At 38.3% G+C, this 11,721-nt stretch overlaps 1 protein-coding gene and 1 long non-coding RNA gene across 2 annotated transcripts in view; both read left to right on the forward strand.

The window, feature by feature from the left end:
* LOC116139834 (calcium-transporting ATPase 3, endoplasmic reticulum-type-like) overlaps positions 1 to 11,721 on the forward strand; it is a 52,462-nt gene that overhangs the window by 13,103 nt on the left and 27,638 nt on the right.
* Positions 10,156 to 10,607, forward strand: LOC116139873. The gene is made up of 3 exons (XR_004129529.1): positions 10,156 to 10,178; positions 10,385 to 10,444; positions 10,538 to 10,607. It is a non-coding gene; the product is annotated as an uncharacterized LOC116139873 (long non-coding RNA).

The following is an 11,721-nucleotide window of genomic DNA, read 5'->3' on the forward strand; positions in this document are numbered from 1 at the left end:
ATACGCGCCAAATCTCGAGCGAGCCGTCTTCGCGCGCTGCCGCTACCTGAGAGTCGTCGGCGCTGGGGCCAGGGCTACTACCGTGATGGCTTCCAGTCGACTGAACTGTTCCGGTAAGCTTGGGGCATTTCCACGGCTATGCGCGAAGCCCTATGACAATCGTCGAACGTTATGATCTCGACGGCTGTAGAAACGTGTGAGAGGTTAGCTTAAGTGGAGATAGATAGAGCATATGAAGGGAGGTGAAAATAAGTGAAGTTAGGTTTTTGAGGTTTTAAGCGCGGCGATGATATGTGTTTTTATATCTGAACCGGGGTGATTCAACCGTGTATGGATCACCATTTTGTGCCCACCCGGTTTTCAAAGTGTATTATTCGGTTTTCGATGGATTTCGGCTTAATTCCAATTAAGCCCACAAAAGAGCTGGTATTACAGTTTTGAATCGACGGAAATGCAAGACAAACTAATTCATTTAGATAAATTTTATTCAGTTTGGACAATCCGTTTTAATTTTAATTCAAAACTTTTTAAAATGAGGAAACGACATATTCCCACCTAAGGTTTGTAAAATCCCAAGTTAGTACCCCTAGTGTATTTATTCTATATTCTTATCCTTAAAATAACGCTAGATTCTTACCTTAAAATACGCTAGATTCTTTCCTTAAAATAACTTGTTAGCAATTTTTAGGGTATAGAAGGTGCAATTAGCATAATGCCTTTAACCCTAAATTAATAAATTCGTTTTAAACCCTAAATTAGTAAATTATACTTACCATTTTATTTTCAAATTATCTCAATAACACCCTCGGTCACTGCACACCCTCTCATTTTTTGCCCGATCTAGGTGTTTTCGAGGCGTCGTCAACCCCCCTGGTCACCTCTCCCCGTAGTCGATCGTCCAAAACCCCTCTGGTTTCCGACTCATTGTTTCCCTCTAATCGCCGCGAACCGTTAGGCTTAGGGTTTCGTTGTTCTTTGCTGGATTCCGCAGTGAAAATCCAATTGGACACCACCACTGCAACCACCATGTCCAACTCTATAAAACCGTTATGTCCCTAGCAACCGTTTAGTCGCCACTCACTAGCCGAGAGTTTGTGTTCTCGACCCTTTTTTGGTGAAGTGGTGGCGGCAAACAGTGAGTTGCCGTGGCTGAGAAGGTTTGGGGTTTTGTAAGGAAGGATGCGAAGTCAAATGGTGGTGGTGGTTGGGGTTTCGCCGTTCAAACGGCTGAAAACCAACAAAATTAGTCGCATGTCGCAATTGTCGTGGCTAGCGACGGCTAGTGATGAGGGGTTTGAAGGGTAAGGTTTTATAGAGGGAGGATAGGGTTCAAATGGTGGTGACAAGGGTGATTTTTGGTGAAAGAATCACCGAAAAAAGGCAAAAAACGTCGAGGACGTCGTCTGCTAACATGGGCTGGAGACTATTAAAGACGACGATCTGCTAACGTGGTGCCATCCATGCAAAATGACCAAGTTACCTTTCATCGTTACATCAAACACTTTTCCGTCACTTTAGGGTGGGAATTTGGAATAAATGTAACCGGGCTACCAACTTGGATTTCGTCAAACCTTGGGTGGGAATGTGTCGTTTACTTCTTTTAAAATTAATAAAAGTGAGATTAACCCTAAAATTATGTAAAATTAATTTGTGTCACTGCTGCTTTTTATGCTTGTCAAAATCATAGTAATAAAATTCATCTAAATTATATGTTAGCACTAAGATATATTATTTAATGATCATTTTCCTTATCACAGTAACTATTATTTATAAATAAAATTTGAAGATATGACAAAATTTATTATGAATGGAGAGGCAATTGCTTTCGCACTAAGCACGATTTTAAGCCCTTTTATAAGTGTAGATTGTTTTCCATCACTTCATTCTCAATTGTTTTCCATCACTTCATTCTCGTATTCTTTGTGCCCAAAAAATACTCCCTTTTCATATTAAGTGAAGTTTTAAGGTCTTGCATAATTTTTAAGAAACAAATTTCTCTCTCCTCATACTGACTCTTCATTGAAATTGTAGTGGGAAAATTTTTCTCTTGCCACTCTTCACCTACATTTGAAAAGGAAAGAGAGAGAGAAGATGAGGCCAAGAAAAAGTGGAATAGAGGGGACATGGGAATTCATCGAGAAAGAGGAGAGGGTTGAGTAGTCAACGACTTTTATTTTGACAAAAGATACTTCCACAAAACGTCAATTAATATGAAACGAGGGAAAATGATTATAATCTATGTTATATCAAACTAATTTTATCACCTCATAGTTTTAATCATTTCTATCTCCACCCAACGACTTATTTTAATAACAATTGTCGAGTTAGAGATTGAAGGTGGCAAAAGGGGCAGAAGACTGCCGAAGAATGCCTACAAGGGAACTTGATAAAAGGGCAGAAATGAAGACCAAAGAATATCAAGCAAGAAGAATTGTAATTGTATATGTGTGTATTGTAACAAGTATGAGCCATAATACAATGGCTTTGAATACATAAGGTAATGAAATAATACGTAAAGGAAATGCAAAAACAATATTACAATGATCAATCAAATAATTGTAAATCAACAATTGCTTGATTCCAGCATAAATATCTTCAGCATTCCATATTTCATCACTCTCCCTCAAGCTGGTGGTTTGTAGATGTCGAAAACTCCAAGCTTGTGTAATAAATAAGAATGCTGATGACTACATAAAGGCTTCGTGAATATGTCTGCTAGTTGTTCGATGTTCGTATGTGCCTAGTCTTGATAATGCCTTCCTGAATTTTCTCCCTGACGAAATGACAATCAATTTCTATATGTTTGGTTCTTTCATGGAAATCTGGGTTTGCTGTGATATCATTTGCAGCTTTGTTATCGTAGTATAAAGTGACTGGTTTTCCTATCTTCACTCCCAATCTTTGACTAAACCAAGAATCCAGATAATTCACAAGTTGTTTTAGCCATTGCTCTATGTTCTGCTTCAGCTGATGAAAGTGAAATTGCTGTTGCTTTTTTGTTTTCCATGATATAAGGATCCTCCAATTTTAATGCAAACCCTGTAAGAGCTTTCTAGTCATAGGACAGGTACCCCAATCTGCATCGCAGTATGCTGTGATGTCGAAATTCCCATCTCGAGGTAAAGAAGTCCTAATCTAGGACATCCTTTTAAATACTTAAGTACCTTGAGCGTCGCGTCCATGTGAGTTGTTTTGGTTGATGCATGAATTGACTTAGTATATGGACTACATAACTTATGTCGGCCTTGTCATGGTGAGATAGATGAGTCTTCCTACGAGTCTCTGATAGGAGATGGATCTTGTAACAGAGGATTATTTTCTGAGGATCATTTTTTGAGGAGGCTGTGATGTGATTTTGATGTTTTGTTCCACAGAATGATGCTGGGTTTGCATGTTAATAACCGAATCGAACACAAGTTCTAAACATACTTCCTTTGACATGAGAAATACCTGTTGGGGATCGTGCAATTTCGATGCCCAAATACTTGGGTTCCCCCAGATCTTTTATACGAAAATGTTTGTTGAGATGCTCTTTTAAGTTGCGAATGCCATTCTCATTGTTCCCAATGATTAGAATATCATCAACATAAATAATAAGAGCAATGACAGTGTACCTTTGTGCCATGTGAAGAGAGAGTAGTCATGCTTGGATTGAGAGAATCCCATGTTGTTAGAGCCTTTGTGAATTTTGCGTTCTATTGACGGATGCTTGCTTCAAACCATATAAGGACATGGTAGACGACATATCATATTCTCCCCCTGTCTACGAAGTCCAGGAGAAAGGTCCATATACATTTCTTCGTGAAGAAAGGTATTATGGATGTCCATTTGATGAAAGGACCAGTCACGTATGGCAGCAGGGACAAGAAAGTCCGAACATTGACATGCTTGGCTACGGAGAAAAGGTGTCTTGGTAATCAAAACCTTCTCTCTGGGTGAAACCTTTGGCAATAAGACAAGCCTTGTAACGCTCAATGGATCCATCAGCACGGTGCTTAATCTTGAAACCCATTTGTAACCATGGTTTTCCTGCGAGAAGGACGAGGAACAAGCTCCCAGGTATGGTTTTGAGAGAGAGCACTAAGTTCATCGGCCATGGCCTGATGCCAATGTAAATGGGGACAACTTTAGAATACAAGAAGGCTCTTGATGGGTGGAAATCTGATTGATGCAAATCCTGTGGGTAGGAGACAGTCGATCATAAGTAACATAGTTAGAAGTGGGTAAATAGTACTTGTGGTAGTCTGGATGGTAGGACAGACATAATCTTCTATCCAAATAGGTGGGCGAGTGACCCTTATGGAACGTCTTTGAAGAGGATCAGAAACAATAGGAGTATTATCCGGAGGAGGTGGATTGGGAAGCTGGTTTTCTGGAATAGAGTAGAAGATGGACTAGAAAGCTGCTTCTCTGCGAAAACTGGGTCAGAGGTCGACGTGGAGGGTCCCATATCTGGAATGGGATGCAAGGTATAATAGTGTCTGGATAGGTCGGCTGCTGAAGATCTTCCAAAAAGGTGGAGCTTGCGGTGATTCATGAGAGGGGGACCTGTCTAAAAAAGGAAAATAATCTTCATGAAAAACCACATCCCTAAAATCCAGAAATTTCCCTGAGGTGATATCATATAGTCGATAACCTTTCTAATGCATTGAGTAACCCATAAAAACACCTGAATAGCCCGAGGAAAAATTTATCATGCCCCCTTAAATTTGTAAAGTAGCATAAACACTCGGAGGTGATCAACTGTAGGCGGTTGACCAAAAAGAACTTCATAGGTGTCTTGCCATCTAGAACCCGACTCGGCATCCTATTGATCAGGTAGGTGGCCGTGACCACACATTTGCCCCAAAGGGTAGTAGGAATGTTGGCTTGGTGTTTCAGGGCAGGGCGACCTCTAAAAGATGTCGATGTTTCCGTTTGATGATGCCATTCTGCTGAGGGGCATAGACACAAGAACTTTCATGGATAATACTAAGAGAGGAAAAATGTCCAAACAATGAGTGTTGAAAAAATCCCTAGCATTATCATTCGAATTCATTGAACGGAAAGTTCAAATTGGGTTTTGACCATGGACAAAAAATGTCTGATGTGAGAGAGTGTCTGGTTTTAGATTGCTGACGTAGACCCAAGTGCCCCAAGAGTAATCATCAATGATGGTAAGAAATATCTAGAGCCATCGTGATTGGATGTGTGATACGGACCCCATATGTCCATATGAACTAGGAAAATTTATAGGTTGTGGAAGGCGTGTGTTTGGGAAATTTTATGTAGGACTGTTTTTGCAAAAGGACAAATTGGACAATTAGGTTGCGGAATAGAGGCACTATGACCCAGACGTTGATGCAAAATAAAGAAGTTTTATTAATGTTTGTATTAAAGGAACTTTTATTTTCAATAATACAAGACAAGTTTTGTAGCATCAGAGAACCTATCCAATATGAAGGCCTTGGTGAACTTTACCCGAGCCCATCAGATTCCCAGTCAAACGGTCCTGAAATTCACATTTGTTAGAAAAAAATTAAGACACAGACATTATCTTGACATAGTTTGGAAACAGAGATGAGATTGAAACGGAAACAGGAACAAACAATACATTATGAAGGATTAAATGTTGATTGAGATGACAGTTCCTAATTGGGTGGCTGTGCATGTGTACCATTGGGCATGCAGACTGAGGTGTAAGGTATAGGGATTGTGGGAAAAATGTTTGGGATCGCAAATGATGTGGTCACTGCCCCTGATCAATTATCCAAAACTTCTTAGGTGATATTGGAACAAAAGGATGTACCTGCATAGGATGTTGTATTGGCCTGTGGACTTTGATTCAGCATTTGCAGGATCTACGATACTGTTCTTGGCTAAACTAGGAACCGCATCATTATTCTCAGAATTGACAGGAGTGACTTACTGATTGTTGGCAGTGGCCGATCCAGATCGTTGATTTTGGTTGCAGCCATGTAGTTTCCAACACGTGTCTCTCGTGTGGTTCCTCCTTTTGCAAAAATTGCAATAACGTTTTTGTTGGACTTGAATGGCCCATGAGAGGAATTAAAATTTGTGGAGTGGACTGGGCTATTTCCTGGATTTGGGCCAGCTGCAAATTTGGGATGCTTCTGGGATTTGGGTTAGAGCAAAGTTGAGCCCAAACCATTATTAAGCCCAGTTGAGTGTGAGCCATTGGATGAAAGTAGTGATATGAGCCGTTAATGCCTTCATATAAAGGTGGCTTTCCCTGTCAGTGTGCCCTAGCCTCCCTTTTCATTTCCATGCTTCATCTCAAACTGCCGCCGTTGGGGATGATGGACCGTGAAAGCTGCAGCTTCAGTGCTGGGTTAGGGTTTCAGAGGAAGCTGATCTCTGGCTTTCGTCTTGCACGGCCAGTTGGTAGGTGGGCCGGAGAGATGATGTTGGTGACGTAGCCAACATCTGGGTTCCAAAAGCAAAAAAACTGTCATTCAAACCAAGCAAAAGTGTACTACCCTATTTTGATCTTTCAGGTGTTGGATCTGGTGAAGAATCGTGGAGGGCCCTTCAATCGGTTCTTCAACAGCATCGAGCTCGTTCCAATCCCCGAAAGGCGATTGAAATATACTGTGACTGGCAGGTTGTGTTTTTGATTTCAAGAGATTTTTACGCAAAGTAAAGATCTTTGCAAGATCGAGTTGGCTGTACATCTCTCGGATGTTTGTCCATATTTCATGTGCGTTTTCTATCTGAGGCAAATGGCAGCAATCTCCTGGGTCAGGGAGTTGCTGATCCAGGCGCGAACGAGGGTATTGCACTGGATCCAGTGTTGGATCAGATGCGTTCATGGGTTGGGGAAGGGTTCCATCAATGAACCCTTCCTTATTTTTGGTTACCAAAGCTCGTCGGAAATCTCTGGCCCAAGTGACGTAATTTTGTGAGCCGGTTAATTGCTGTTTGACGAGCACAATTCAAAGCCATAGGAAACCGGCGAGAAAGGGGATCCCCTGGTTCCGGTCGACCGTGGAGGCTGGGAGGATTTGGAAAATCGGTAGGGATTTTGACCCGTCGGGTTAGGGTTTTGACTAATAAACCCGATGGAAATGGGCGGTTGAAAATGGAAGCCGGGTTGTTGGTTGGGCTCTGGTGGATGATTTGGACCAGTGTAAATGTTTGGGCCTACTGGAGTTTCGTTGTGTGAGCTATCATTTGTGGCTGTGGATTCTGAGTCTGGTTCAATTGTGTTTTGGTTGAATCCATTCTGTGATGTTTGGAAAAAAAAAAAAAAAAAAAACTGATCTTATGGCCTTGTTTTTGCAGTTTTAGAGAACAATGGCTTAGAGAGGATTGTAGCGGAAGCAAAGGTTGAGCCGTTGAGCTCTGATACCATGTCGAGTTAGAGATTGAAGTGGCAAAATGGGTTTAAGACTGCCGAAGAATGCCTACAAAGGGAGCTTGATAAAAGGGCAGAAATGAAGACCAAGAATATCAAGCAGAGAGAATTGTAATTGTTTATTGTGTATTGTAACGAGTACATGACCAATTTATATAGTGGCTTTGAATACAATAAAGATAATGAAATCATACAGTAAAGGAAATGCAATAAACAAAATATTACAATGATCAATCAATAATTGTAAATCAACAATTGCTTGATTCCAGCATAAATATCTTCAGCATTCCATATTTCATCAACAATTCCTATAAAAACATATTTCAATCATACAGGAACATTTAGTTCTTAATTAAGTAAGTTTTTATTTAAAAAAAAAAAAAGCTCCCGAAGACATTTTATATTTGCCTTAATATAAATGTTATTTCCAGGATAGGCCCCTAAGGGTCAGCCCAAGTCGATATTTTGCTTGAAGCTGAAGCTTTGCTATCCAAGGTTGCCGACAAATACGGCTCTCGGTGAGAACGTGCATCGTAACCCAAATTCTAACGCGGCCCATCGTGTTGTTGCTTGAATGTAACGTTAGTGCCCAAATACAGCCACAACTCCCTAGTTTTATTATTTATTTAGATCTCTTGAGTCTTGACTAAAGGAGTGAGAACGAAGATTAGTAGAATGGCAACCCAGTAGTCTCTTCGGAAAACTACTGGACAGAACCTTTCTTCTCCGATCCAAAATTTTAATTTTTCAATGAAGACGCGTTCGCCAGATCTGTATCTGAGGTCATTCCTTCCCTCTCGAATTTGCGTTAAAAATTAATTTCATTAGCAATCAACTTTCGAATTTGTTTTCCCCTTTGACTAAACATTTGAAGCCTCTTGATTGTTTATACCCTCTATTTGTTTTTTCTAGGTATTGGACTTTTTCGGAGTGGACCCTGCGAAAGGTCTCACTGATTCTCAGGTACTCGTAAATTCTTCAGAACATGATGTTTTCTGAATTGATTGATTATTAGCATCAGTTCAGTTTAAATTAGCTTCTACTTACCGCGAAAGATGTTATATAATTTGTACTTTGCAGGTGACACAACATGCAGAGTTTACGGTAAAATGGTACGTGCATTGTGTTTTGGTTTCCTGTAGTAGTTTACGAACAAGAAACGCGACCACAAATATTTATACTCTTTTTTCGGTTTCTCCTTCCTTTTTTCATTTTACTTGGTTTTGTGTTTGATGGCATATCATAAATGCTTAGCAACGATAATAAGTAGTGCTTCTCCAGAAGAAGAGAAGTAACAAATCATTTTCTGATTGCTAAGGCTGCCTAAACAATAGCTGTCTTCTAGCTTTTGCTCCACTCAATTTTCTGTATAGGTTTATTGATTTTGAAGATCTTGGTAGATGTGATTCGTGAGCAATTGAAAGACCACAACGAATTGGGAAGTTTAAGCATGCAAATTCAAAAGTTAGTTGCTGATAGCTGCTGCTTTCAATCATGCCACTATGTGGTTATGTGCTAAATTTCCCCTAGCAATTGCATGTACACGTTTTTTTTTTTTTCTTTTTCTTTTTCAATCATCTCGTTCTTTTGATATTGGATCTTCCTAGTTGGAAATTATAGAGTGGCGCACTTGATTGTGTGCTGGTGTCTGCAGTTACTTTGTAGAATCTTTCATACACAACATGTATTCTATTAAAGTTAATATTCATGCATTCATATAAAGTTTAATATTCATGCTTTTTGTGGTATTATCTATTGGTGATTATACATAACAACAAAATGTCATTCAAAGTTATGGTGATGTATCTTTAGTACCGCGTGAGTTTTTTGCTGTAATTGTTTAGTAGAAAAGTTATGGAATCTGATACTCATTTAAAAATATGTTCTTATAATGTATTTTTCTAAATATTTTCTTCTGATGTCTTTTTCTTCTTTAATTGCATGCTTCTCTCACGCGCTGCAGTGCTGCCTCAAGAAAAAGTAAGTACAGGCATACTCCTTGCTTACTCCTTTTTGATACTTTTTTTATTGCCTCATTACATTTTTGTGCATGAATACTTCTATTTCCCCTTTATATATAAATGAAACAATAACAATTTATGTGTTACTAAATTCTAACCTATCTAGCTGTAATTGGTTATTTTTAAGTTTGAACCTTATGTTTTTGACCCTTGAATACAGGACTCCTTCTGGAAATTGGTGTTGAAACAGTTTGATGATTTGCTTGTGAAGATATTAATTGCTGCAGCTGTTGTTTCTTTTGTTTTGGCTTTGGTTAATGGAGAGACTGGATTAACGGCTTTCTGGACCTTCTGTAAGATCTGCTTGGCAGGGCCTGTTTCTCCTTTTATTTTTCTTTAATAAATTTTTTATTTAAAATTTAAATGTATTGGTTTCAGTTTAAACTCATGTTTTGTTACCTTTACAGGTGATCCTGCTGATATTGGCTGCCAATGCAGCAGTTGGTGTAATTACAGAAACTAATGCTGAAGGCTCTTGAGGTAAGTTCCAAAGTTTTACTTTCAGACAGCTCACATGAAATTGAGCAGATTTCTAGTTTAGGCTAAAGTGGATCTTGTCTGCTTTAATTGAGCTTTCTACATGTAAGTTTTTGCTTGCTGACTAATGTCAGAGAAGAGGTCTTTCTTTGTGCTTATTTAATCTGCTTGAACTTTGGTTGAAGTATGCCTTTTATATGTTATTCATTTCTTTGTGGATGGTGAAGTCACACGCGCTTGAACTACTTTGACAGTTGTTTCTCAATTCCATTGTGTAGGAACTACGTGCCTATCAAGCAATATTGCAACTGTCCTGCGAAATGGTAACCAAAATTAAAACGGAAATAAACAAATGATTTTTTTTATTTTTACCACTATGGAGGGTATTTACAGTGGATTGGGGATCTCAATCTTATTATCTTTTATTAGAATTTATTTCATTTTCGTATAAAAGAATTTGTCACTAAACTGAACGAGAGAACTTTTGTCATTTTTGCTATACATAGTTTACATGTACCTATTATTGCAGGTTGTTTCTCCATTCTTCCAGCAACAGAACTGGTGCCAGGGGATATTGTAGAAGTTAATGGTAAGTTGGTCATGTGCTATTTTATAAAAATTTATTGATATTTGTAAAGAGTTCGAGAAGATCTTGAAAAGGTTTTCTTTTGTGAGTTAATAGTGGGATGCAAGATTCCAGCTGATTTGAGAATGATTGAGATGCTAAGTAATCAATTACGGGTTGATCAAGCATTCTTACAGGTATGTCTCCTCATATCAAATCTGAAAAATAGACTTGATTGTCAATGATGCACAGTTTTGAGTTGATCTTCAAAAATCAGGTATCAATACTTGAACTAAGTTAATAAGATAGCAATTGCCATTTTAGGGGTATACTTGCTAAATCTCTTTGGAAACAGTTATAAGTATCATGTTTAAATAGCAGACGAGGTCCATTCAGTGTGTACTGATCAATTTAGTGTGCAAGCCTTCTGCTATCTGGGTAATGGTCAATTCTGTACTGAACACTTTTTGACCTTTGTCACTGTGCTAAATTCATGTGTTAATTGTTCAATTAACAATTATGCAATAAGCTTTATAGGTAGACTGAGTGAAACTGAGTTGCCTCCGCCTACATTTTCTGAATTCATGTTTGTGTATATTTTTGTATAGCTTACATAATATCAAGACTTGGGAATCTTTGTAAGTATAGTCATGCTATTGTTGATTTGTAATCATCGTACTTTTGTAAATGCAAATTAATTTGTTTTCTCTTTAAGAAAAATATCATTTATTTCTGCTAAGTATGAAAACAGTTAAGAAAAAATCACCTTTTAGTTCTAATTCGAATTTTTAAGCTATATGAATGATTTAGATTCAATAGCTATTCATTTTCAGGTTAAGTAATCTGTTTTTACTGTATGTGATGTTTTCCTTTGAGATTGTACTGATTTTTCACTGTTATTAATGATATTTATAGGCTTATTGCGCATATACAAAACATGACTATCTCAAACTGGCTATAGTTTTGTAGCTATCAACTTGAACAGTTATTGCAGTACAGTTTTAGGCACAGGCCTACATTTTTAATACCTGAATTGATTTGGTGAATGTTAAGTGAAAAAAGTGGTGCATAATATTCTGTTTGCAAGAATTAGAAGATATTGTTATCTACCTTTTTCTTTTAAATTACTTCTTAATTCGTGCTTATATGGGGATGTTATTGCCCAAAATGTTTGTTTAAGCTTTGTGTGCTGGAGACCATGCTAGTTGGCTCCTCTGTAGTCCATAGTAATCGAAGAATGAAAAAAATGTGGGATTGATTTAGGCATCATCTAACTTTATATGATGAGTACATAATAATTG

This window comes from Pistacia vera, unplaced genomic scaffold, assembly GCF_008641045.1.
Source record: "Pistacia vera cultivar Batoury unplaced genomic scaffold, PisVer_v2 Contig36, whole genome shotgun sequence".
NCBI lineage: Eukaryota > Viridiplantae > Streptophyta > Magnoliopsida > Sapindales > Anacardiaceae > Pistacia > Pistacia vera.